The sequence below is a fragment of the Ambystoma mexicanum genome, chromosome 11 (assembly GCF_040938575.1).
Source record: "Ambystoma mexicanum isolate Mex_15411 chromosome 11, UKY_AmexF1_1, whole genome shotgun sequence".
NCBI classification, from domain to species: Eukaryota; Metazoa; Chordata; class Amphibia; order Caudata; family Ambystomatidae; genus Ambystoma; species Ambystoma mexicanum.
In genome coordinates, this window is record NC_090934.1 from 182,174,906 (window position 1) to 182,202,262 (window position 27,357).

Below are 27,357 nucleotides of genomic sequence, written 5' to 3' on the forward strand. Positions count from 1 at the left end.
AATGGACAGTAGTCCGCTCAATGGTTCACCACAACCATTGCACCTTTTTACACATGCAACACATCTAATGGACAGTAGTCCGCTCAACGGTTCACCTCAACCATTGCACCTTTTTACACATGCAACACATGTAATGGACAGTAGTCCGCTCAATGGTTCACCACAACCATTGCACCTTTTCACACATGCAACACATGTAATGGACAGTAGTCCGCTCAACGGTTCACCTCAACCATTGCACCTTTTTACACATGCAACACATGTAATGGACAGTAGTCCGCTCAATGGTTCACCACAACCATTGCACCTTTTTACACATGCAACACATGTAATGGACAGTAGTCCGCTCAACGGTTCACCTCAACCATTGCACCTTTTTACACATGCAACACATGTAATGGACAGTAGTCCGCTCAATGGTTCACCACAACCATTGCACCTTTTCACACATGCAACACATGTAATGGACAGTAGTCCGCTCAACGGTTCACCTCAACCATTGCACCTTTTTACACATGCAACACATGTAATGGACAGTAGACCGCTCAACGGTTCACCTCAACCATTGCACCTTTTTACACATGCAACACATGTAATGGACAGTAGTCCGCTCAATGGTTCACCACAACCATTGCACCTTTTTACACATGCAACACATGTAATGGACAGTAGTCCGCTCAACGGTTCACCTCAACCATTGCACCTTTTTACACATGCAACACATGTAATGGACAGTAGTCCGCCTGTGGAGAGAAATATGTTAAACTACATAACTCAATTAAAGAGAGAGACATGTACCTACAACATCACTCTAATAAACTAATATATATCAGCTCTAGTATCTCAACTCTAATCGCCTGCACCTCTGCATTCTCTCCTACTTCACCATTGCATAGAGAGTAACGGAGGAACACAGAGCTCCCATCCCCATCAAACTTCATAACTGAGTCAGGCCTCCCGCTGCAGCACTCATGCCGAACTCCAGGACTCCACTCAAGCCAACCGCAGCAACCTTCGGTTCCAGTCAAAGGTAAGCGTTGACATCGGATAACTTTGTCAGTGATCTCAGCTGCCTTCACTATGACCAATAGCTTGTAGCCTTGGCGCAACAGATGTTTGCACAGTCCATGGGCCCCAGGCCCCTCCTAGATCCATTAACAACTTCCAACTCTTCTGAATGTCTGTACAGTCTCAATTCTCTTAAATGCTTTATGAGAGACTGCCACCTTGAACTTCACCATGTCAATGAATGAATGAACCTTGCTGCTCCAATGAACTTCACAGCTCCTTCTAATAACCATAAGTCTCACAGAGCCCACTGCACTTTACAGCAGACCGTTGTACCTTTCAACACTAGAACTTCTTGTCCCCACTGCACACCCTTGTCACTGAAGTGCCTCTTCACTCCCTATGCAGTGCCTCTTCACTGCCCCGTGCAGCACTTCACTGCCCTCGCAGCGCCTCACCTCTTCACTGCACCATGCAGCACTTCACAGCCTCTGCAGCGACCACTCACTGCCTCTTGCAGCGCCTCTTGACTGCCTCTTGCAGCACCTCTTAACTGCATCTTGCAGTGCCTCACTGCCCTTGCAGAATCTCTTCACTGCCTAACGCAGCACCTCACTGCCCCTGCAGCGCGTCTTCACTGCCTGTTGCAGCACCTCACTGCCCTTGCAGCACTTCTTCATGCAGCGCCTCACTGCCTCTGTAGCATCTCACTGCCCCTAGCAGCGCTTCACTGTCTCTGCAGCGCCTCTTCACTGCCTGTTGCAGCCCCTAACTGCCCTCGCAGCACCTCTTCATGCAGCGCCTCACTGCCTCTGCAACATCTCATTGCCCATTGTAGCGCCTCACTGCCCTGGCAGAACCTCTCCACTGCCTCATGCAGCACCTTTACATCCATAGCTGCTCTGTTATTCCAGTGCCTTCGTAGCGCCTCTGTCTGGGGCTTTCTTGCCCCCTCTGCCTCTGCAGCACCTCTGTCTGGACCTCAATTGCCCTCACTGCACTTGCAGTGCCTCACAGCCATCCAGCGCTCTTACCTGAGAGAGGATCACTTCTCAGAGGGGGGGGGGGGGTGGTGGGTGTCTCCCTTTGGTGCTGTCCCCCCAGCACAGCCAGATCCCATCCTCGTCGCCAGTGTTGAGTTCAGGGTTTGGCTACAAATGACTCTGACACTCCAGTGAACTGTTAACTTATTTACTTAAGTTTAGGTACACCAAATACAGTTCTTAGAGTCAGGTAAGTAAAAGGGGACATAGGACACCCACCGGCATCCTCTCTCAGGGCTTATATCCTTGCAACTAACAAACCTGGAACTCACTCATAGATAAACATTCTAAGCCCTGCATTCCATCTCAAGATTCTAGTCACTTGCACCAGATGAATGCAAAGTTAATCACAACACACTGGTACCATTACTAATGGTGCCGGTGCTTCAGGGATCCCATTCCTGTGGGGGAATGGGAACTTACCGGCTTTCCGCTGGCCATAATATCCTGGTATTATCGGGATATTGGGCGGCAGAAATGGAAAGGTGAGTGTGCCGGTAACCCGCTGGTGCTACCGGCAGACTCATGATGAGGGCCAATATGAGGAAACGAAGCACCCAAAAAAAAGACTATTCACATATTCCAATGTGGATAAAATGACAGCCATAATGGCTAGGCATTTGAATGCCAGAAGAAAAATGTCTTCCTATTGTTTTGAGGTGCCAAAAGCTCTTCTAGTCACTGCTGTAAACTGTGGCCCCAGGAATCGTCAATGAAAGCTACTAGATTCTTGGCTAGAATCGGATTGGAGAGGACTATAGGGCATGTGGGAAGGTTGTGATAATGATGTGGGTGCCTGGAACTCTAGTGGGCACACTGGGCTGCATACCCTTAGTATGCTCCAACTCGGATGATTAAGTTGTCAGCAAAGTAAGTTCTCTTTAGAGCATTGTCGATTCACTGTCAACTGGATCTTCTGGAGTGGCGTCACTTTGAGTGAAAGGATTCTTTCCAATGAGATCTCCAAATTGATCATCAAGCTTGACATTACCCAGATAGCTGAGATTAAGCTTCACCTGTGGGTACAGCTTGAAGGTTTAGAACAATTTTACCTAACCCCAAAAGTTCGACTCCCAAAAGTTCTACCCCCAATTTCCCGCATATATATATATGTGAGGGGATAAAGTATATAAAAAAATTATAAACATTGTATAGAGGTAAGGTAGGGGGGTGTGGGGGGTCTCCCCCCACATATATATTTGCGGAAAATAAAAAAAAATAATCAAACTTTTTGGAAGTCCAACCTTTGGGTTCGGTAAAATCACTTAGATTCCAGCGTGAAGAGGTACATAGGAAAAGAGGGTATCATTATTGCTTCCATTTCTTAGAAAACATTTACTGCATATCTTTCTGAAGCAGAGGACGGCAAGTCCATACATTTTATGATGACATTCCTTTCTGGCGGAGAAGAGGCATCTGGGAAATCTATATTTAGGTGCAGGTGATCCAGTATATAGTTCAGGACCTCCCTCCAGATATGCCTACCAGAAAAAATGAACATTCTTAATCTTCATGGGGTCCTCTCATCTTGCCCATCCTTTTCGTCAATGGCAGAAGCCTTAGGAAGAGCTTGAAGGAGGCTGACGAGAGAATCTGATTTGCTTTCAGCACTTGGGCACTTGTTCACCAGATACCTTTGCCAGCTGCACAATCTGAGCCCCAGATTTAGGTGGAAGGGATTCAGAATGCGTAGGCCTAGATCTCCTAGGCAAGATAGAGGTAGAAAAGGCAGATGAGAAGATGTACCTCTGTTTCCCTATGCCCGTCTTGTGCTCCATGCTTACTGGAACTACATGGGCATTTGAAAAGGCTGCACCTTTAAATAACAAGGGCCACCAAGGGACGTCATTTCATCAAAATAATAGGGGTAGTGGAAGTGACATCCCATGACCCTTGACCCCGATGACATCACGGGAAGTGATGTCATTTGACCCCTCCCCCAACTGACATCACAGGAAGTGATTTTTCAGAAGCGTCTAGCACCCGTGTTTCCAGGCCTCTCATTTCAGCTAGATATAAGAAGCAAGGTACAAAAGGAGGCATGATTTGTCTACGTTCAAACATTTGGGGAATGTCATTTTCCCGATTTGACGTGGGGTCTATATGTAAAACATACATAATGTAGTAAGTATTTGTAACAGGGTAACCAAAATCTTGAACACAGGCTACAGTTAGTGTACAAAACATCTATAGATCAATGGACACAGAAGTGTGTGTTATCTGTGGCTGTGCTGTTTTAAACAAGCCAAAAAAGCACTGACCTCGCGAGGCGTGTGGTGCACTGCTGTTTACCCAGGAGAAAAATGCTGCACGAGCAAGGCCTGAAAATGCAATCATTGTCTAGAATTTAGTATTAACAAAATTATCTGGTTATAAATGTATCTTTTAGTCAGCTACCACTACGATAGAAGAAACCTATTGGACTGGTCTGCGTGCAAACAGGGGAGTGCACCTGATAATGTTAACTTTGCTGGAGTATAATAAATACCCTGGAAAGGTTCTTTCAATATACCCAAGAGCTCCCTTAGTTTTTATTATCTAAGCATAATACTGGGTGCCTGAGGACTTAAATCCCACCCCCCCTCCGCACCATCAAATATAATATCTTTGCTGCACATATAAATCCATGGCACCACACAGTTATTTTAAATTCAGAACATTCACAAGTTGCTTCTCACCCCAGTGAGGCTGACTTCAAGGCACGTACTGCACACTACCCCTTTGACAGACCCAGTGCTGCCCAATGGCAGAGCACAACATTTTACAGCTCCCCTGCGAGGCATGCTGTGAAGCCCCCCCCAAACCCTTTAACAAAGTACAGGGTACGCCACACGCCGGGCTGGACCACCACGCCTACGCAATGTCAATGGTAATTATGCCGCTGCAGGGGCATGCACTACTGCAAGTGAAAGAAGTAAATATATTTTTAATCAAAGCTTAAATGTTTAACGTAACTTAGAAAGAAGGGGGCCGTGCATGGTCCACAAATATGAGTGCTGCACCTAAACAGGAAGCTACAAGAGCTTCCTGCTGCCTGTATGAAAGCTGCAAGGAAGCTGAGGAGCTGTATTGCAGCTCGCAGGCTTTTCAAAGTTTTGCAAAGTCGAGACCATAAGCCTGCAGCAGGCTGCTGGTTCGCACCACCACAACCCATGTGGCCTCTGCAAAACCCCCTCTGCCGTACCCACTCTGGCAACAGCGTGGCCCATGCAGCCGGATCTTACTCCCTTTCGGGTCTGCAACAGCAATGGCATAGCTGGCCCTTTACACCCTATTCGGCATGGTGCTCTGAGTCTGCAGTGACACAGCTCTGCCTGCACTGCCTAGATTGGGTTAATCCTCACCCTCCTAGCAGCAGTGCCAGGGTTGGCGCCCACAGGCATATAAATGGAGGATAAACAAAATAAAAGAATCCAAGAATAAAACATGGCACCCTAACAATCTTCAAAAGTGGGACTTGTTCTTGGCACTCAAACCAGATTTCCAGCTCAAACTAGTTATGGTTGGGTCTCAGCCACATGTAGCTTGTGTCGACATGTGACAGAAAGAATAGGTAGTGGAGCAAGAGGGCTGGGTCTTCCCTGTTAAGGGACATGGAAAAATGTCATTTTTAGTTTTGGCTATTAGGTGGTGTTAAAACCCCACCTTTAAGTCAAAACTATTGCTTGGAAGTACAGCTAGAGGGAAATGGTATATTGGAGAGACACACAGGTATGAGTGTTGTTTGGTTATTTATCCAGCCACTGGCTACCCATGGCCATTGTAATTGCTATGGCCATTCCCACACACTACCTGCCCCTCCCCACCCAAAAGACATCTCCGGGGCTGTCTTTGAGCCAGCTCTATCATAGCGCTACGAACCCTCAGGTTTCTGAGCGCTGCTTATTATTACCCACCTTGTGTGGTGCTCATTTATCGACCTCGGAAGGATGAAAGGCTGAGTTTGGCCCTGCCGGGATTCGAACCTGCGTTGGCAGGCTCTGCACGGATGTCAAAATGAGCGCTCTACTCACTGTGCCACTTGACCAGCTATCAAGCAGTAAATCCACTGAGATACCACCAAACAGATTTACCATTGCCGCCACTTGGTCCGGCAGAATTACCACCGGATTACAAGTGACAGTATAGTTGTGTTAGTCCCTATTTATTGAATCAATAGGTCTCCATCAGGCTTTTGGTAGAATTACCATCAGCGGTAATTTTGCCAAAATTGCTGTTTTGCCAGGAAAGATGTCGGAATTACCGCCATCATTTTGCTGGAGGTTTTTCCTCCACCTTACCTCCAAACTCATAGTTCGGTAGTGGCCACACTGCCAAACTCATAATGAGGCCCTGTGTGCTGTAAGTGGCGGCCAGTGTTTTTTCAAAGCAGTCTTCCGATAGTTAATGGCTTAATTGGAGCTGCAAATGTGCTACGGGTCCAATTAAAACGTCTTAATCCGGTGTACCTTCAGCCACTTGATGTATAAGCAGCAAGGGTATCCCTGCACTGAAGTGTTAGAAACAAGCATTGGCAAAGCCAACAGTTTTTGGCTTGCGTATAGGTATTAGATAGAGATGTTCCTAGTACTGCTACCATATGCCCAAGCACTCGCACATGCAACTATACCATTAATGCCTAGATAGTACCATTATGGCAGTGCCTGGCAAGTGTCAATCTCTCTCTACACAAAAGCCAAAACTGTTGGCACTGCCAGTACTTGTTGGGTTTGTTCTGCCTGGAAGGCAGGTTGCCTTTATTTAGTAAGGACTGTGATGAGGAAGGAGATATGGAAGGTAATAAATAGGTTATTAGGTGATAGTTGTATGCGCAGGATGGTGGCTGCTTGTTGTTGGGTTACTGGGTATGTATTCTAGGGTTGTTTGTAATTGATTATGTGCTCGTTTTTGAGTGCTGTTTGACTGGCTGGTTTGCATTGGTGGTTGGGTTGCTGTGTTCTTCTGGTCCTTGGATCCTAACTTAACATACTCGTTGTTGGGGTTGTAGGTCTTAATTGTTAGATCATAGTTGTTGGGTGCTGTTAGTTTGTTTTCTGTGAGCTGTTACATGTCTTCGGTTGGGTTAGTAGTTTCTGGTATGTGGGTTATGGTTGGGTTGCAAGTGCATCTGTGGGCTGCTACTTGTTGGTTTCTAGGTACTGGATGATGAGATGCTAGATGTCAGTCTTTGAGCTTGTCTTTGGTTGGGTTAGTAGTTTCTGGTATGTGCATTATGATTGGGTTGCTACTGCTTGATGGGCTGTTTAGTGTTAGTTTCTGTGTTGCTAGGTGCTGGTTGTTATTGGCTGCTTGTTGAGTTGCAAGTGCATCTGTGGGCTGCTACTTGTTGGTTTCTAGGTACTGGATGATGAGATGCTAGATGCCAGTCTTTGAGCTTGTCTTTGGTTGGGTTAGTAGTTTCTGGCATGTGCATTATGGTTGGGTTGCTACTGCTTGATGGGCTGTTTAGTGTTAGTTTCTGTGTTGCTAGGTGCTGGTTGTTATTGGCTATGTGTTGAGTTGCAAGTGCATCTGTGGGCTGCTACTTGTTGGTTTCTAGGTACTGGATGATGAGATGCTAGATGCCAGTCTTTGAGCTTGTCTTTGGTTGGGTTAGTAGTTTCTGGTATGTGCATTATTGTTGGGTTTCTACTGCTTGATGGGCTGTTTAGTGTTAGTTTCTGTGTTGCTAGGTGCTGGTTGTTATTGGCTGCGTGTTGAGTTGCAAGTGCATCTGTGGGCTGCTACTTGTTGGTTTCTAGGTACTGGATGATGAGATGCTAGATGCCAGTCTTTGAGCTTGTCTTTGGTTGGGTTAGTAGTTTCTGGTATGTGCATTATTGTTGGGTTGCTACTGCTTGATGGGCTGTTTAGTGTTAGTTTCTCTGTTGCTAGGTGCTGGTTTTTATTGGCTGCTTGTTGAGTTGCAAGTGCATCTGTGGGCTGCTACTTGTTGGTTTCTAGGTCCTGGATGATGAGATGCTAGATGCCAGTCTTTGAGCTTGTCTTTGGTTGGGTTAGTAGTTTCTGGTATGTGCATTATTGTCGGGTTGCTACTGCTTAATGGGCTGTTTAGTGTTAGTTTCTGTGTTGCTAGGTGCTGGTTGTTATTGGCTGCTTGAGTTGCAAGTGCATCTGTGGGCTGCTACTTGTTGGTTTCTAGGTACTGGATGATGAGATGCTAGATGCCAGTCTTTGAGCTTGTCTTTGGTTGGGTTAGTAGTTTCTGGTATGTGCATTATGGTTGGGTTGCTACTGCTTGATGGGCTGTTTAGTGTTAGTTTCTGTGTTGCTAGGTGCTAGTTGTTATTGGCTGCTTGTTGAGTTGCAAGTGCATCTGCGGGCTGCTACTTGTTGGTTGCTAGGTACTGGATAATGAGATGCTAGATGCCAGTCTTTGAGCTTGTCTTTGGTTGGGTTAGTAGTTTCTGGTATTTGAATTATGGTTGGGTTGCTACTGCTTGATGGGCTGTTTAGTGTTTCTGTGTTTCTAGGTGCTGGTTGTTATTGGCTGCTTGTTGAGTTGCAAGTGCATCTGCGGGCTGCTACTTGTTGGTTGCTAGGTACTGGATGATGAGATGCTAGATGCCAGTGTTTGAGCTTGTCTCTGGTTGGGTTAGTAGTTTCTGGTATTTGAATTATGGTTGGGTTGCTACTGCTTGATGGGCTGTTTAGTGTTTCTGTGTTGTCAGGTGCTGGTTGTTATTGGCTGCTTTTTGAGTTGCAAGTGCATCTGCGGGCTGCTACTTGTTGGTTGCTAGGTACTGGATGATGAGATGCTAGATGCCAGTCTTTGAGCTTGTCTTTGGTTGGGTTAGTAGTTTCTGGTATTTGAATTATGGTTGGGTTGCTACTGCTTGTTGGGCTGTTTAGTGTTTCTGTGTTGCTAGGTGCTGGTTGTTATTGGCTGCTTGTTGAGTTGCAAGTGCATCTGCGGGCTGCTACTTGTTGGTTGCTAGGTACTGGATGATGAGATGCTAGATGCCAGTCTTTGAGCTTGTCTTTGGTTGGGTTAGTAGTTTCTGGTATTTGAATTATGGTTGGGATGCTACTGCTTGATGTGCTGTTTAGTGTTTCTGTGTTGTCAGGTGCTGGTTGTTATTGGCTGCTTGTTGAGTTGCAAGTGCATCTGTGGGCTGCTCGGTACTGGATGACGAGATGCTAGATGCCAGTCTTTGAGTTGTTAGAGGCTCTTTGATAGATGTCTAGGTAGCTGTTGTTCTAGTATTGTTATGGGCCGGTGTTTGGTTGTTTGCCGCCGCACCATGTTTGGTTGCATAATGCGGGCAGCTTTCATTCCCTCTATGCGCTGCAGACGCTTCAGTAAAGTGCTAGAGGCAGCAGCCGCGCAGAGGGCGTTGAATCAATAAGTGACTGAGCTGTAAATCAGCGGATGCGCTGGAACACGTCACTGGTTCCCAAGCCCTGCCCATGGATTGACAAAGCCCCTTACAGTAACGAGAAAGAGAGCCGCGGCTCATACACGCATCTGCCTCGCCTGGAGAATCCCCCACAGACGCCACACGAGGCTCGGGCAGCACTTTCGTCTCTGGGCTGGTCGTAAATTGTGTGTGACATAATCAGCCAGCAACATCGCCCTCCTAAAGCAGCAGAGAGGCCGGGGGTGTCTGAAGCAGCCAGATGGGACCCTTCTTAACCAGCATGCGCTGGGAGAACTACTAAACATAATCCTGAAGAGAAGACAGCGGGGGTTTACACACACAGACGGAGCCAGACACACACCCTTGCCAACTACATGCGCCCGTGGAGTACTGGCAACTTTTTGTCATGGGAGCAATAATTTAGCGTACCATGGTGCAGCCCCCAATGTATCAGGCCCAACGTCCAGATCAAATAAACGCAATGGCAATCTCTGCCCCTCCCCCACATTAAAAATAGTATATATGTGGTAGACATTGTTGACATTACTTGGGGGCGGGTGATGGGGTGTGGACTGGCCTATACTCTGGAGAGATACCGCTAGGTCTTTGCACCCTAGGCCTCTTTTGTGTGGTACCGTATTTTATTTCTAAAGGTTGTCATAGGGAAAGGGTTGGGCTTGCTGACAACGTGTATGGGGCCGCTTTGAACATGATTTCCAGGGCCTCTTTTGGTGCTCAACCCCCCCCCCGTTGCTTTCCTTTTGTAATCTGAGAGTCGGATGCAACACATCCCAGTTATTGTGGCTATTTCACAAAGGCCAAGCCCAGAGAGAACCTCCACCACATACGAAATGAGCTACAAGGATTAGACAGGGGCAAAATAATTTAGTGACATTGGAAAGCAGGGATTTGAGCCCTCGTTTCATGGTGTATCTATTTGCAATTTGACAGCAGGCTACATTTCCTCCCATCTCATTCCATCTTTAGAAATGCAATGTAAAGAGGTTAGGAAGCTGAGCCTGGGGTCTGCCTTCACTGTTGGAGCCAAACAAAAGCTGCCGCAAAAAAGACCCTCACTAGACCTCCTGCCTCCCCATCACACAACATTAAACCAATACCGTGCACCCTGCCTACCTCATCCTCACAACCTAAGACCCACACTTGACCTCCTGCCTCCCCATTCCACAACATTAAACCCATACCTTGCACCATGCTGTTAGGCAGAAACCTGTGCAGTTCCTTCTGGGACCACTGCAAAAGATTTAAGACTACAGGTGTTTGGCAGTAAACCCACTTGGTAGCAGTCTGTACCACACAGATTCACTTGGTAGCTGCGGGTGAGCAGTCAGACTTCCCTCAAGAAGAGTTAGGCAGTATACAGAGTATTCACAATAGGTCAAAAGAACACAGTAGAACAAGCAAACACTGACCAGAGCTTGGTGCAAAAGAGATATAATTATTTATTTAAAACCACATCTAATAAAACACACTGGCACTAATATCAAGCAGTTCAAAAACACGGTCACTAAAAGATATACACTCCCTTCAACGATTAGTTAGACAAGTCTCAAGTAAAGCAACACTTATTTTCAGACAGCGGTGAGCGCTTAACGAAGATGGCACTCTAATCAATCGGTTTAAAAGGGAGAGAAAGGCAGAGCAAAGATAGAAACAGATCCCAACACTTCCCAGAAGAACACAGTATGAGAAGAAGGCAGGTTAAAACCGTAAAGTCAAAGTTAATAAGGCCGGACCCACTTTAAGAGGCTCCGGTCGAAATGTGTCCAAGGTCACACGGTTCAAAGTGCCCAAAAGTCTCGCAATCAGTTCAGAAAGAGTTGGACCAAAAGAAAGGGACCAGTTAGATGGTCAAGGCGGCCAGCCCAGTCCAGAAGGTTAAGGGATTATTATTAACTTGTAACAATCTTTAGAAAGGGAGGCCTGGCGGACACAGTACCTTAAAGTGGTGAGAATACTCCAGCGGGGGCAGTTGTTCCTGGCAGCGGATGCAAGTCGGTGCTTCGTCCGGGGGAAGAGAGGATCTCGTCGGGGAGGAAGACTGGAGTCCGTTGCACTGCCAGGGAAGAAAGCAGCCGCGGAGTTCTCAGTTAAAAGGAGCTGTCCTTTTATTTGCGGTCCAGTGGTAAGTGGCTATCCGGTTGCCGGGGTGCTTGGCACGGCCAATTCGACCACAAGACGTCCTGGGATGTGAGGAAAAGAAGGTAAACTGGTTGTGCCCACCAGTCAGGGGAAGAAGACTCTCCAGCCGGGAGATCTTCTCTGTCGTTGGGAAGTGGTGAGTCAGTTCCGCAGGGCTCCACCGGTGGTGTCGTCGTAGCAGGTCGGCTCAGCTTCTCCCTCGTCGGATTTTCAGGTCCTGTGACGACTTCTAAAGTTCCAGTCCCAAAAGCCCTGCTTTTATGTAGCACACCCCCATTCACTCAGCCTAGCTGTCAATCAAACATGCTAAGTGGTGAGCCGGCCGGCTCACCACTTGGGCCAATCACACAAGAGTGCGACTTGAGTTACCAAGATAACTCAGTCCAGGGTGCCTAAACCCCCTCCCACGCCCCCTGTGGTACTCAGACTGAGTGGCACCACTTTTGGAGGCTTCTGTGGAGAAGCCCGCCAAAAAGTGGAACAAAGGGCTCGACTTGGGTTGGAGTCACAGAAGAGAACACAAACGCCATTTTAGAATCGAGTTCTGGCAAAAAATACCAACCGGCGAATTAATATTAAATAACTAAACCGGCGGTATGTTCGAGGCTATGAGAATTAAATAATTAAAGTTGGTAGCCTCGAACAATGGGAAAATCCCATAGAGATATATTTGCGGTCAAATATAAAAAGTAGTATCCACTGCCACCAGCCAAAACTCGATCAGGGGGGACGGAGACGTGCCCCCTCGACTAACAGACCCCGGGGCAATCGAATTGCCCCGACCAGTACGTCCACAATATGATGGTTTGTACTGGTTTCTGTTCATAATTTGGGACTAGTAAAGCCAATGGTGACTTTACATGCCCTGGGAGACACTAGCAAGTCCCAGGGTATGGAGTCTATGGTGGGGTGTCACTATGACACACCTGTGTCACTGCACTGAGGGTGCTGTGTAACACACATAGTAAAAACACATGAGACCCTATGGAGTAAAATACCCCATAGCCCATAAAACACATTAACAGTCAGAGGAGCCCCTCAAATCATGTCCAAGAGTGTGAGGAAAAGAGACTCCAGAACAAACTCCAGAAATCCAGCAAAGCTGCTGGGGGACTCACTAGGTTAGGAAATTCAGCCTAAACAGAGAATTCTCCCTAACAACTGCCTACCTCATCCTCACAACCTAAGACCCTCACTTGACCTCCTGCCTCCCCATCCCACAACATTAAACCCATACCTTGCACCCTGCCTACCTCATCCTCACAACCTAAGACCCTCACTTGACCTCCTGCCTCCCCATCCCACAACATTAAACCCATACCTTGCACCCTGCCTACCTCATCCTCACAACCCAAGACCCTAACTTGACCTCCTGCCTCCCCATCCCACAACATTAAACCCATACCTTGCACCCTGCCTACCCCATCCTCACAACCTTACACCCTCACTTGACCTCCTGCCTCCCCACCCCACAACATTAAACCCATACCTTGCACCCTGCCTACCTCATCCTCACAACCTAACACCCTCACTTGACCTCCTGCCTCCCCATCCCACAACATTAAACTCATACCTTGCACCCTGCCTACCTCATGCTCACAACCTAAGACCCTCACTTGACCTCCTGCCTCCCCATCCCACAACATTAATCCCATACCTTGCACCCTGACTACCTCATCCGCACAACATTAAACCCATACCTTGCACCCTGCCTACCTCATCCTCACAACCTAAGACCCATACTTGACCTCCTGCCTCCCCATCCCACAACATTAAACCAATACCTTGCACCTGCCTACCTCATCCTCACAACCTAAGACCTTCACTTGACCTCCTGCCTCGCCATCCAACAACATTAAACCCATACCTTGCACCCTGCCTACCTCATCCTCACAACCCAAGACCCATACTTGACCTCCGGCCTCCCCATCCCATCCCATAACATTAAACCCATACCTTGCTCTCTGTCTACATCATCCTGTCGGCTATGGCCCCGTTGGATTCACTACCGCACTTCCTGATTTCCATCACGCAATAAACTACTTGTATGCAGCGGTCTAGTTCTTCTTCATCGCATGCACGTAGACCTATTTAGGCACGCCTCTTTCTGAGATCTGCGCGTTGCAACCTTTCGGTCAGCTGTGTTTTCTTTCGCTGCCGTTGTTGTGCCACTCAGTGTTGTCCCAGACTCTTCCAGTCTCTTTTTCTTGTTTACTTTCACTCTGGTCTGCCTCCCTGCTCTCCCTCCTCAGTTCGTGCTGCCTTCCCGTGCACAGCTCGCGTATGGGTCCTCTTTCCAAGCAGTCTCTCCGCCTCCTCCTTTCTCTCTTCCTCTTTACTGCTGCCTAACGCTTTGGGCTTTTCTGTGGATGTTCCATCTGCACTCTACTCCATAGTTTTTGATGATACCATTTGGGATCTGACCTGTTGGGTTCCATTGCAGGACGGTTACATTTCTGCCACTCGTGTCCTGTACCTTCAAGGATTCCTGCTGCCCACAAATTCAGAGGGATTTTTTTTGCCACCTTTGGCCTTTTTCCCCCTATTTTGTCCCTCCTGGGAAGGGGTCCCCAGGGAAGTGCTCCCTAGTAGCCTTCACTGTGGCTTCCTCTTGTGAGAGACTCATACTACAAAACAAAAAAGAAAAGGACTATAGATCCCACCGATCCTTGAGTCCAGTGGAAGAGGACACGGATTACTCAGGTGAGGAGGTGGAGGAGGGAAACTGGGACACTCAACCCCAACAAGAAAAGAAAGTTGACACATCCTCACAACCCAAGACCCATACTTGACCTCCTGCCTCCCCATCCCACAACATTAAACCCATACCTTGCATCCTGCCTACATCATCCTCACAACCTAAGACCCTCACTTGGCATTTTGCCTCACCACACCACAAAATTAAACCCACACTTTGCACCCTGCCTACCTCATCCTCACAACCAAAGACCCATACTTGACCTCCTGCCTCCCTAACCCACAACATTAAACCCATACCTTGCATCCTGCCTACCTCATCCTCACAACCAAAGACCCATACTAGACCTCCTGTCTCCCCATCCCACAACATTAAACCCATATCTTGCACCCTGCCTACCTCATCCTCATTGACCTCATGCCTCCCCATCCCACAACATTAAACCCATATCTTGTACCCTGCCTACCTCATCCTCACAACCTAAGACCCTCACTTGGCATCCTGCCTCCCCATCCCACAACATTAAACCCATACCTTGCACCCTGCCCACCTCATCCTCACAACCTAAGACCCATACTTGACCTCCTGTCTCCCCATCCCACAACATTAAACCAATACCTTGCACCCTGCCTACCTCATCCTCACAACCTAAGACCCATACTTGACCTCCGGCCTCCCCATACTACAACATTAAACCCATATCTTGCACCATGCCTACCTCATCCTCACAACCTAAGACCCTCACTTGGCATCCTGCCTCCCCACAACACAAGACCGACAACTGGCATCCTGTCTCCCCACCGGTACCCATTCATTATTATTTATGAAGTAACACTATTGATCTTAAAGCCATATAAGTCAGTCTTTCCCTAGAGCAAATAGAAAAAAAACACTGCTTGGCAATCCATATTTTGCTATTGAAGTAAAACAAGGGACGGTGAGGTAAAGTGATATGCTCGGCGTCAACTTTTATTTGTAGTGTGGAAGGTGGAATTGTGTGCCCTGGTATCCCGGTTTCGCAATTTAAAATTTAGACAGCAGCACAGACTTCTCCTTCTCCTAGTCCATCTTCAGTGTGAGAACCAACTTGCTACAAAGTAGTCATTCAATTGCTAAACTTTATTGTTCAATACATCTGGTGTCCACGTTGTTCAATAAATCTGGTGTTCAAAGCACCAAGAGACATGATAAAGCAACCTGGCAATACGTAAGAGAAATCTTAATAGAAACACATATTCAAAAGCAAGCATGCATCACTTTGAAAACTGAAACAGGGCCGAGCCAGCAACACAGTTAGGTGCAGCGGCATGCAGGTTAGGCACAGATCTCAGCAACAGTTACTCAACCTGCTGAGTTACCTTTCAATATTTGTAACTCTGTTTCATTTACCTTAGTTTCCTTGCTTATTACCCTTTGGTGTCTTTCCCTTGCATCTGATCCTCAATGCCCAGTCAATCCACTGTGCGGGGGGAACAGGGAGAGGGCAGTGCAGTACATGGGATAACAGTAAAATAAATAAGACAATAGAAATGCGGCCAGCTGTTGGGAAGTGCAAGGGTAAGTGCAGACATCAGGTGTCAAGTGCTAGTAGGGGCTATATGGATACAGAAACAGTCCCCAAGTGCAAGGGTTGCTGGGGGGGCAGTGCAGGTGTGCATTTGGCGGGGAGGGGACCTGGGCCCAAGAACAGGGGGTAGCCAGGTGACCAGTGCGGTTTCAGTTCAGCCAGGAGATCAGCAGGGGGGAGAAGGAGCAAAAGCAGAAGCAAAGAGGAAGGTCTTGAGGTGCTTCTGGAACCAGAGATGATTCTCCTCAAGTTTCAGAGAGGCAGGAGGGCTGTTCCAGAGAGATGCTCCAGCAGAAGAAAGAGATCTACCACCAATTCGCTGCTTGGAGAAGCAACTGACAGAGAGGGAGTTCGAGGTGGATGAGTGAAGAGCTCAAGAAGGAAGATATTTAGGAAGAGGGAGTTGAAGGTATTGAAGGCCTTGTGGACAATGCAGAGGGTTTTGAACTTAATCCTCGCTGCCACTGGGAGCCAGTGCAGAGATTTCAGTCTTGGAGAGATACTATCCCTGGGCTCGAGGACAAGGACAAGTCTCACAGTCCTGTTTTGTATGAGTTGCAGAGGGCGGAGAGTAGAGGCAGGCAGATTTAGAAAGAGGCTGTTGCAGTAGTCCAGCCTAGAGAGAACCAGAGCTCTGGATACAGTGAGCTTCTGGGGGAAGGAGAGGAAAGGAAGAATACCTCTGAGGAGGTGCAGCTGGTAGTGTGACTTCTTAGAGACGTCAGAGATATGAGTAAAGAAGGAGAGTGTGGAGTCGAAGATGACCCCAAGGTTTTTAGCCTTACAGAGGGCCAAGAGAGGCCGGCCAGAGAGTGACAGGAAAAGAGTGAGCAGGAGTGCTGATGAGGAGAATCTCGGTCCTTATCAATGCCATCATAAGATCGTAATGGACCGTTTGTGTATGGGGCCCTTAGGGTTTTAATATTTCCATGTAAAGTCCCAGAATGTATCATTGAAATGCTTAGATTGCTTGTGGGTGAAATTAACATGCACCTGTCACCTAGGCTCTTTTCCCCCTCACTGTGGAAGATGACATGTGGGGCCCCTCCCAGGCACATCTGCAACATTGTTAAAATGAACATGTATGCATCACCCCACCTACACAGAAGCAGAGCAGACCTTGTACTGCTCTCTGCATCCAGGCAGGCTGAATACTGAAGAATATTCTCCTTTATTTTTATTTTTTTATTGTGTATTTTCTACACAAATTGTACATTTTACACAACTAAAATGAAACAATTTTATCTCACAACATTTTTTACATTTGTTTGTTTACGTATTGCAGCTCTGGCCAAAGGAGCAACAGCCTTGCCAGCCTTGGGTGCAATTACCCCCTTGTCCACTGGTCTGTCAAACCATGGACATGCACACATGTTACTTTATCACTTTACCCACATGCTTCCTACATGATTGGTGTAGTAATCTGACCGGCTGCTCTTGTCTGCAGAGCAGCTAATTCTGACAGCCATCTCTGGTCACTATTTAAAGAGACCTTCATTAAAAAGCAGTTGGTACCCCTACTTTGCGCATCAGCATCATGTGATTGAACCACTTATTTCACCACTGACCACTTAAAAGTGAGCATGCCTTTCTAATTTTCTACTTTTCCTGTCAGGTTTTCTGGGTTATATGTGAATTTACCGGTATTGTACGTTTTTACCGAGTAAAAAAGTCCTCAAGCATTAAAAGTCCGAAAATGCATACCACCAAAGGTTCGAACACCAAAAGTTTGAACCTTTGGTGGTATGCATTTAAGGTACGTCAAAAATAAATAAAAATAAAATAAAAACAGGGGCTGCGGGGGTGTCCCCGCAGCCCCTGCACCCCGCTCACTACACTTTACTGTAAAGTGAGCAGGGTTGCGGGGGACATGTATTTCGCATGGGAAATGTACGAACCTTTTGTGGTGCGTACATTTCCCATGCAAACTTTTCCCTCACAGGAAAACCAGACGCGTTCGGATCACGCAGATCCGATTTTACCGACCACAATTACAGAGAGGTAACTTTAATCGCAGACAAAATACCCCCCTAAACCCCATGTTTTTCACCCTCATAACGCCACCCCAACCCCATCCCTACCCATTTTAACCCCTTTACCCAACTACCCTCTTATTATTTAATTAATGTTTGCAGTGTTTTTCGGTATTATGGTCCACTCCGAAATGTACTACTCTGTAATGTTTTAGATATACTGACTGGGTACCATTTGTTATTTCCATTTCGCTGCTAATTAACATGCTGCATCTTCAAATTTCCAGTCACAAATGTTATAAAAAAACAGACAACAGCCAATGTTGGTGTCAAAGGTCATGTGTAAATAGTATACGCTACCTTTGCATTTTTTCACTGCATCTTAACTGCTATTCTGTACCACCCATATCGGATGCGCAATTGACGATTAAAACACCTGGAACTATTTGTGAGAATAAAGTGTTTTATTTTTGGTGACATCTGAAACATCTACCAAGCCCAGTGGCTAATAAAAGGGGCTCCACTCATTTAATTTAGCAGCGGGCACACTGCATTGGTCTATTTGACTAAATACGTTCTCCATGCAACTGAACGTTATTGGGAGCCCACGTATTACTTTTCAATTCTATTTAAGGTTCAATACCTGCACGAGATTTGCAGATTGACCAATATTAAGCCTCAGTAGAAGAGCATGAAGCTCGAAACACGTGTCAGGCTGCAACGTTGTTGATTAAAATCACTCAATATAATCAGCAAATTGTGCTTTATATTTGATATTGTGTGCTCAGTGTGAGAGCAAACCCATTCTTCCCTTGGCTAATAAAAGGGCACAAGGATAATCCTGGAAATTGATGAAAGTAAAAACCTGGTGGAAAAGATGTCAGGAATCCTGAGATCTGTGAAAGTAAAAACCCGGTGGAAAGGACAGCATGAGAATTCTGAGAATTGGTGAAAATAAGAAACTTGTGGAAAGGACACCAGGAGAATTCTGAGAATTTGTGAAAATAAGAATGAACCTGGCGGAAAGGACCCCAGGAGAATTCTGAGAATTGGTGAAAATATGAACCTGGTGGAAAGGACACCAGGAGAATTCAAAGAATCGCTGAAAATATGAACCTGGTGGAAAGGACACCTGGAGAATTCTGAGAATTCCTGAAAATATTAACTTGGTGGAATGGACACCAGGAGGAGAATTCTGAGAATTGGTGAAAATAAGAACCTGGCGGAAAGGACACCAGGAGGAGAATTCTGAGAATTGGTGAAAATATAAACCTAGCGGAAAGTACACCAGGAGAATTCCGCAAATTGGTGAATGAGTGATCTTCAGAGCACTGCATGCTCACCAAACAGCAGATAACTGCTTAACTAAATTTAATAGTGTACGAGTTTAACATCCTGCCACACCCCTGATATATTTCCCAGAGCTATTCTTTTTTGGTTTTTGGTCATTTTCCCCAGACGCATTGGGCATTTATCCTGCCCATCCTGAACATGAAGCCTAATAAAGGCTTGGTTGAACTTCATCTTCTTTGTGCCACGCTTGCATCATTTCTCGCCATGACTGCAGCCTGCTAACCAAGCGCTTTGAGAGGAGGGGATGCACCAACACAGTGAAAAGCCTGGCCCACACCAAAAAGGGCTGGCCAACTGGGGAACCAGCAAGTTACCTGGCTGTGTGCCTCAGCGGCTAACCAGACCCAAAGTGCTGTAGTCTATAAGATCGTGGGCTCTTCCATTAGTCCAGCATAATCCCAAGTGTCTCAGCCCAACGCAGAGAAAGCAGATGGGCAGACAGGAACAGGCTACTTCCAACCTGCACCCATTAATACCACAGGTTTCACATCTGCCTCTCATACATGGACGCTTTTTGGCCACACAATGACAGTGTAGCACCAGCTAAACAAGAAGCATGACTGGTCCATTAGCAACATTGTCAGCAATCCTTTTGACCAACTGTGTGCCGCCAGAGAATGACTGTTAAAAAGAGTGATAAAGTTATCTTGTTCGCTAACTTTGTGTATGATATTCTGTTAGAAATCGGGATAAAGTTTTCCTTGTTCACACATATTTGCCAAGAGGATGACAGGATATGGTAACAAGCTAGCACCAGGTCATATTTTAGTCTACAAATGAAGTAACAATGCTGCACACTTTTGCTAATTATGTTCTTGTGTTACCAGTGGAGTAACTGCTGAAAATGTCGGGGGAGACATGGCATCTAAAGGAAAGCGGCCCCAGCCAAATGAGGGGGACAAAATGGTATGCCATGAAAGTTGGGGGTGACAAACACCCCCCCCCCCCCAAATGACTGCCCATGTTTGTTACCCAGAATGCTGTTCACTGGTTTCCCTTCGACTACACTGATCATCTTACACCTGTGGGATCACTGTGGCTTTGATGTTATGTTATGTTACATACATGTATAAAGCGTAACGTACACCCAAGGGCATCCTGTGACACATACCACTTGCTTTTATTTCATTTGCTGGGCATTTATTGGCATCATCAGCTCCAAAATAAGTCCCACCTGGAAAGGGCCCATTTCAGGGAACTGGAAACAGAAAGCTCCCTATTTCTTGGGTGAAGTAGATGACAGTGCAGGAAACTGACTAATGTGTTGCAGGCTCTTCTTGGCTGTATTTAGATCCAGAGGCTGCGGCCTGTCTTGCAGGTTTAGCCCTATGCAATATGTGTACTGACATTAAACCTCTTCTTCTCAAGACAGTGTCTGACTAGGCTCAAACCACGCAGAAAGCGTTGTCAGGGAGGATTAATAATGCACAGGCGCTTTATCGAGTGACTGACATTTCTTTTGATGGTGCACCTTCGGATAATATATCGCAAGTACTGCTAGAGAGAGTGTCCGAGGGACGCACTGCATTATGGGATACTGAGTCAGATCCCTAAGCGCTAGACAAGCAAAGGCGAGACTACTAAGCCCCTGTACTCTGGTGCCCAGACATGAGAGACCCTCAATCCCCTGGTAGACAGAATAGTTCAGTGGGAAACGAGATCAAATGAGCGAACTGCTGCATTCTGGGATATTCAGGAAGTCAGATCCCTAAGAATCAGGGCAAAGAACGAGAGGATAGTGAACACCTGCACTCTGGTAGAAAGCCCACTGGGAAAGAGAGCGCATCAGAGGAACAAAGGGAATGAAACCCATGTACTCTACTCGCAGAAAGAGTCCAATGGAAAAAGACAGCACACGAGTAACACACTGCATCATGGGATACTGAGACTGGCACAGTCAGGAAAAGAGAGTACACGAGTAAAAGGCTGCCCTCTGGACCATCGAGGCCAATCCTCAAGACAGAGAATTGTGGAAACCAGGGACAACAACAGTGACCCAATCCTGACATTTCTTTCTTAAATGTTTGAAACTTTGTGTTTTCGTCTGGAAGCATTCTTTGGGGCAGCCCTTCACAGAAAGTTAAAGACTTGAGGCGTATGCCTTAGGTGGCCTTTGGGCAAAGTAGACAAAAGCGCCCACCTGCACAGGATGTGTTCACAGAGTTGGTTTTATCCGGCATGTTTGTAGCAGCATTGTGTCTCTATGAATGACCCTACTAGCCCAACTCTACCATGGAGCATAGAGGGCACAGCTCTGTTATTGTGTATTTATGTGATAAAGCTCTAACTCAGCCGGGATGCAACAGATCCATGTATGTAGGGGACAGACCCAAGGGATTACAAGTAGGGTGCATGGTTAGCAAGGGTTGTTTTAATGCACGGTTAAAGGGCTTCCTGCTGAGAGTTAGCTTTTTAATCAGGAACAAAAGGTCCGGCCGGCCAATCCACCCGATCTCCTGTTTCTGAATAAAAAGACACCATGCAGTAGGTTTAGCCGAGCACGTTAAAGGGCTGTGCTGGCACCTGCAGGCTGTCCTTTAAGCGAGGAACGCTTCAGCAAAATGGCCTACCTGCTGGGTCAGCATGGCTGGGGCTAGTTGGGGTGAGCTCCGGCAGGGCCCTGGCTCGGGAGCCCTTCTCGGATACTGCAGGGCTACACCCTGGCTAGTCCCAGCCCACTTAAAGCCCTGAGATGCAGAAGGAAGGCCTCTAAGCAGAACACCTAGTACGACTCTGAACTTGCAGCCGTGAAACACAAGTGCAGAGCTGAGGAACGGAAGTGACAGACCTCTGGCTCACCCTCTGACAAACTGGCCTGTCGCCGGCGCCAAAGACAATACAGACTTTCCATCTGCGCCAAGAAAAAAAGCCCATATCCAAGAAAAAAGGCCCATATCCAGGCAAGGGTCTCTGTTACATCCAACAACACGGCTGAACTCTTTAAAATCAGCAGGGACCTAGCCAACCCATTTCACAATCTCCTCCTCAGCCCTCCCCGCAAGCCCTCTGCAACACATTGGCCATACACTTTACTACCCTTGTGTCCCTTCCCCCCCACCCCTCATCCTTGCCTCCTATGGCCTACCACCCTTCTTCTTCCTATCTCTCTCCTTCTTCCTGTCACACCAGATGAGGTCACCAGAGTTGTCCACTCCATGAAGGTCTCCTTCAAACAGGTTTCCCCTTGCTCTTCCAGAACCGTTAAAGACAACATTGGCTCTCTTGCCCCTGCACTTGCTGATTTCTGCAACCATTCTTTTGCCACTGGATTTTTCCCCATCACCCTTAAGGACTCCCTTGTGCGCCCCCTCCTGAAAAAACCATCGCCCGACCCCACTTGGCCAACCAACTATCACCCTATTTCTTTTACCCCCTTCCTTTGGAAACTCTGGGAGAAGCTGGCCTTCCCCCAACTTACTTCACTCACTGAACCTGTTTGTAGTCTCCACAACCATCAATCTGGATGCTGAGCATCCAGAGGTACGTAAACTGCTCTTCTGAACACCCGCGAAGGACTGCTCGCATCTGTGGACTCTAACTCTACAGCTGTCCTTATTCTACCTCATCTCTCCTCTGCATTTGACACGGTCAACCACTCGATCCTCATGAAACGGCTCCATGATACCCTGGGTATCTCAGAGCGGGCACTGCACCGGCTGACCTCTTTCCTAAGTGACTGTCCGTCCCAGCTTATACTGTGCACCTTTTCCTCCCCTTCCTCTTTCTCCACCTGTGGTGTCACCCAGGGCTCTGACCTCTCCCACTGGCTTTTTAACACTTACCTTGCTCCATTTGCACTCTCATTTCCACCTTCTCCCCTAACTCCCATGCTATGCAGATGACACACAACTCTTCTTCAAACTTCCCACTGACCCTCTTACCTCTTCAATCATTCCGCACTGCCTATCTGCCATCCAGTCCTGGTGCACTCCCGATGATCTCTACCTCAATGCCAGCAAGACTGAGGTCCTTCCTATTGGGACTCCTGCTCGTTCTTTCTTCCCCTCACTCTGGCCATCCTCTATGGGCTCTCCCCCTTCTCCTTCATCTGAAGCCAGAAACCCTGGAGTTATTTTCGACTCCTCCCTTTCCTTCCTCCCTCACATTCAGGACCTTGCCAAGAAGTCCCACTTTCAACTCTACCTTCTCAAACGAATTCTCCCATTTCTCACCTTCCACCAGAAGTTCAATGTTACCAGTGCCCTGGCTATCTCTAGGCTAGAATACTGCAATAGTCTTCTCTTGAATCTACCCTCTTCCTGCCTACAATCCCTTCATCTAATCCAGAGGAGGGCAGCGAGATTTATCCTTGATTTATCTCCTGCCCTAAACACTCACCACTGGCTCCCGGCTCCTGCAAGGATCAAATTCAAATCCATCTGCATCATCGATAAGGCTGTTTGGGTCTGGGTACCACCCTATCTGCAACGTGCTCTTACTAAATACTTTCGCTCTAGACCTCTACGTTCCTCTGGTGCCAATTCTCTGTGTGTCAAGCGTTTCGCTAAACAGAGGGTCAGTGGCCGATCTCTTTCCTCTGCTGGCTCCCTCTTATGGAACAGCCTCCCCTTCCTCTTCGTCTTCAGCCAGATCTCCTCAAATTCCAGAAGCTCCTCAAGACTTTCCTTTTTACCTCCTCCTTCCCTTCCTCCCTGCTCTGCTAATCCCACAGTTGCTGAGATTAGTGACCAGGGCCCTTATATGTCTTTCAGGGCCCTGGCCTCCCACACCCAATCACCTTCAGCCTCCACCCGCCCCCAGCACTTGCCTTGGCACCCACTGGCCTGTGCCACTGTAGGCTTGCACTTCACTACTTATTGCAGCTGAACTATCTATAGCACTTTCTACACTAGGCACCTACATCTGCAGCTCACTCACGAGCACGGATACTCAGAGCACTTAACCCCAGGGGAGTTGCTAGGTCTGGAAAAGATCAGGGGCTGAGCTGATGTCGGGACTGGCGGGACTCGGGGCGGGCTAGTCTTTTGGGTGTAGCTCCTGAGATTCTATCCGGGGCTACAATCAAAAGATCAGGGGCTATAGCCCCCTTAGCCCCCCCCTAGCAACTCCCCTGCTTAACCCCACTCCCGCTTCCCCCTCTCCTATCACTGCACTTGCACGCTCTAAATGCTCACAAGGCCTAGAAGGTTTGTCTTTATCCTCCATTGTATCGATTTTTTTTCAATCCCATGTTCCCCTCCCTTTTGCCCTGTGGGTGCTCTGAAACACAATTTACTTGTTGTATAAGCGCCTAACAAATGCCCAATAAATAAATAAATAACAGCATAATGCTGTAATCACACATGCAAAGCAAAACCAATTGCTCCTTCCACATTCATCGTACATTCCCACGAAGAGGCTAATTCTGATTGTGGCACAGAGGCATAGCCAAAAAATCATGTCTGGGTGGGCCTGCACCCTATTGGGCCTATGGCAGATGTCAGTGTGCACTGTTGCCTGCACGGGCGGAGTGGGCATTTATCAGTGTGGGCTTTCGCCTGCTGGGTCGGCCCAATCAAAGGCGCCAGGGCTGCTCTGGTGTTACTTTAGGGTTGCCTCCCTGTGCGTGGTCACTGCCCTCCCCCTTGCCTCTCCCACAAAGCTCACATTAGCATAACTAAAGGGCTGGTCAGACTCCTTAGAGCACCTTCCTCCTATGGTCCTCGGGGTTAATACTAGTCATCTGTATCTACATGGGCCATGCTCAGTGGTCGAAGAGTACATAAAAGAAGTAGTGGAACTATGTTCGCTGCTGGCCCGACCCCGCCCCCCACAACCCCATTTCCACGTGCAATACAAGCCCCATACCTGGGTCCCGCCTTTCCTCCATTCCAACCCCGTTTAAAGGCTGATAGAAACACAGTTAAAGAAAATGCATTTTAAACTACCCCATTATCTTTATTCATTGTCCCCCACAGCATGCAGCTTTACGCACCCTCCCCTTTCTAATCACCCACCATTCGCACCTGTTAAGGGGCGTGCTAAAGATTAAAGCCACCCCTCCCACCTACCCATTAACTGCAAGTACAGCTGTTGAGTTTCTTAAAGGCAAAATAAACATTCTGATTACTGCAGGAGCAAGGCTATGATGGGTCTTGGGAATAGGCTGTGTGCCAAGCAGGTCCCTGAAAAATAACACGTCCAGCCGATGTGAATTCCTACATATGACAACAGAATCTTATAAAACAAATAATACCAAATAAAATGTATGCATACATAACACAGAAAACAAAGTACAATGCATGACTGAAGAAATTCATATATAAGTGTCGAGAATCATCATGAAGTTTGATGAATTATTACTCTTTTTCCCTTATTTGGAATCATATAGGGTAAATCACTTCATGGTCCTTAATGCCACAGTGCCCAATCTTAATGGGTACAAATCCTAAGGCATTAAAGGACTTTGTGGACATCCATGATGTGTTTCCCCGGATTGTCGTGAACAGGTCAATGTCAGTAGACGTATTGTCGTGATCAATTCTAACCACCATCTTCAGGACATAATGAATAGCTAAACTGGATATACTGCCAAATTCCATAACGAAAAACAAAACCAAGAATTGACTTCAGATAAGGAATACTGTAGGGTTATGTGCCCAAAAGGGAACAATTTGCTCACCATAATGCTGATTATCCCACGTGCAAGGACAGGGATGTATGGTTATAGTGGATGAATGTCTTAAAGAGGTTGTTGAGTCCTGAAATGAGGAAGTGCACTAATTACAAACTTCAGCATAACTGAAGTGGTAAGCAAACTTAAGCAAACTTATTATTAAGAGAACTCCATGGGTTGAACTGCAGGGAATAATTTCACCTTGTCAACTGGGTTTCTCCCCAGGCTCTTCCACCATTCATAATATCAGGTTGCTAGACCGCCTCATTCGAGAGGCGAAATGTAAAGACTGCTCTGGCCTTTATGTCACATATGTCGATTTCAAAGCGCCTTTTGATACAGTAAATCGTTCCCTGCTATGGAAGAAAATAGCTACCTTGGGGTGTCTGGACTGGCTATTGAACATTGTTATCCAGCTACACACCAACACAATAACCAGGGTACGGTTGGATGACGGTTGCACTATGTCTGAATCAGTGGTGATCTACAGGGGAGTCAAGCAAGGATGTGTATTGGCTCCCCTCCCTATTGTTTAACATTTATTTATCTGACCTTCCAGGGCGCTTGCAGTTCAGGGCGAATTGCCCCCCCCAAGGGTTAGTAATTATAGGATTGGATGCATGTTACATGCAGAAGACCTGATTGTGCTTGATCACACATATAGAGGGACTTATGCTACGCTGAATTGAATACTTATGCTGCTGACTTCGATGTGAATATTAACATCGAGAAATCGAAGATCATGTTTGTTTCCTCAAGGACAATTATTAGAACAGATATGGCTAGTCCACTGGGAACATTAGCATATGTAGGGAGCAATCGATACTTGGGATTAGAGGTGGATGGTACAAATGAGTATACTACCATCAAAGAGGAAAAGTCCAGGAAGGCTAGATTGTTGACACATTGTCTCATAAAGTTCATGATCCATCCAGCAGGATACTCCATGGAGGGCATTTTAAAATTGTATATGCAGTGTTTTTGCCCAGCAGTGTTATACGGCCTCGAGGCTCTGGTTATGAACGATGTATCATGGCTAGATCGGTTCGGGTGACATTTCTGGTGTGCTGTCCTAAAATCGGGCCCCTCTGTGTCTATGGACTATAAACGCTTTGAACTTGGAGTAGTTTCCTTGGGTAGTATGTTATTGAAAAGGCGAAAGGACCTTTATGTAAAATCAATGACTGGACCCAGATGTCCTCTACTGAAATTGCTGGGAGCGAAAAAGGAGCGAAAGATCGTATCAATTACACGCTGATGATAAGAGCCATGTTTTTACAGATTGGTTGGACTGCCAGGTTTAATGAGTATAGTCATTACGATATGGTGAAAGAAGGTTTTAAGCAGAAGTTGTTTAACTGGGACTGGAATAAAAACTATGACCATCTATCCGGTTATAGGAACTATCACCAGGTGTCGAGTGTCATGCATACCTATATAAGGGCACAGCCATATTTACTGATGTGTCTCAATCCTACAATTAGGAAGTTGATATTGGGTATACGAACAAGTGCTTACACTCATTGGCCTGCAATTGAATTTTGACAGCGGATAAGAGATATTGTAGAATATGTGACT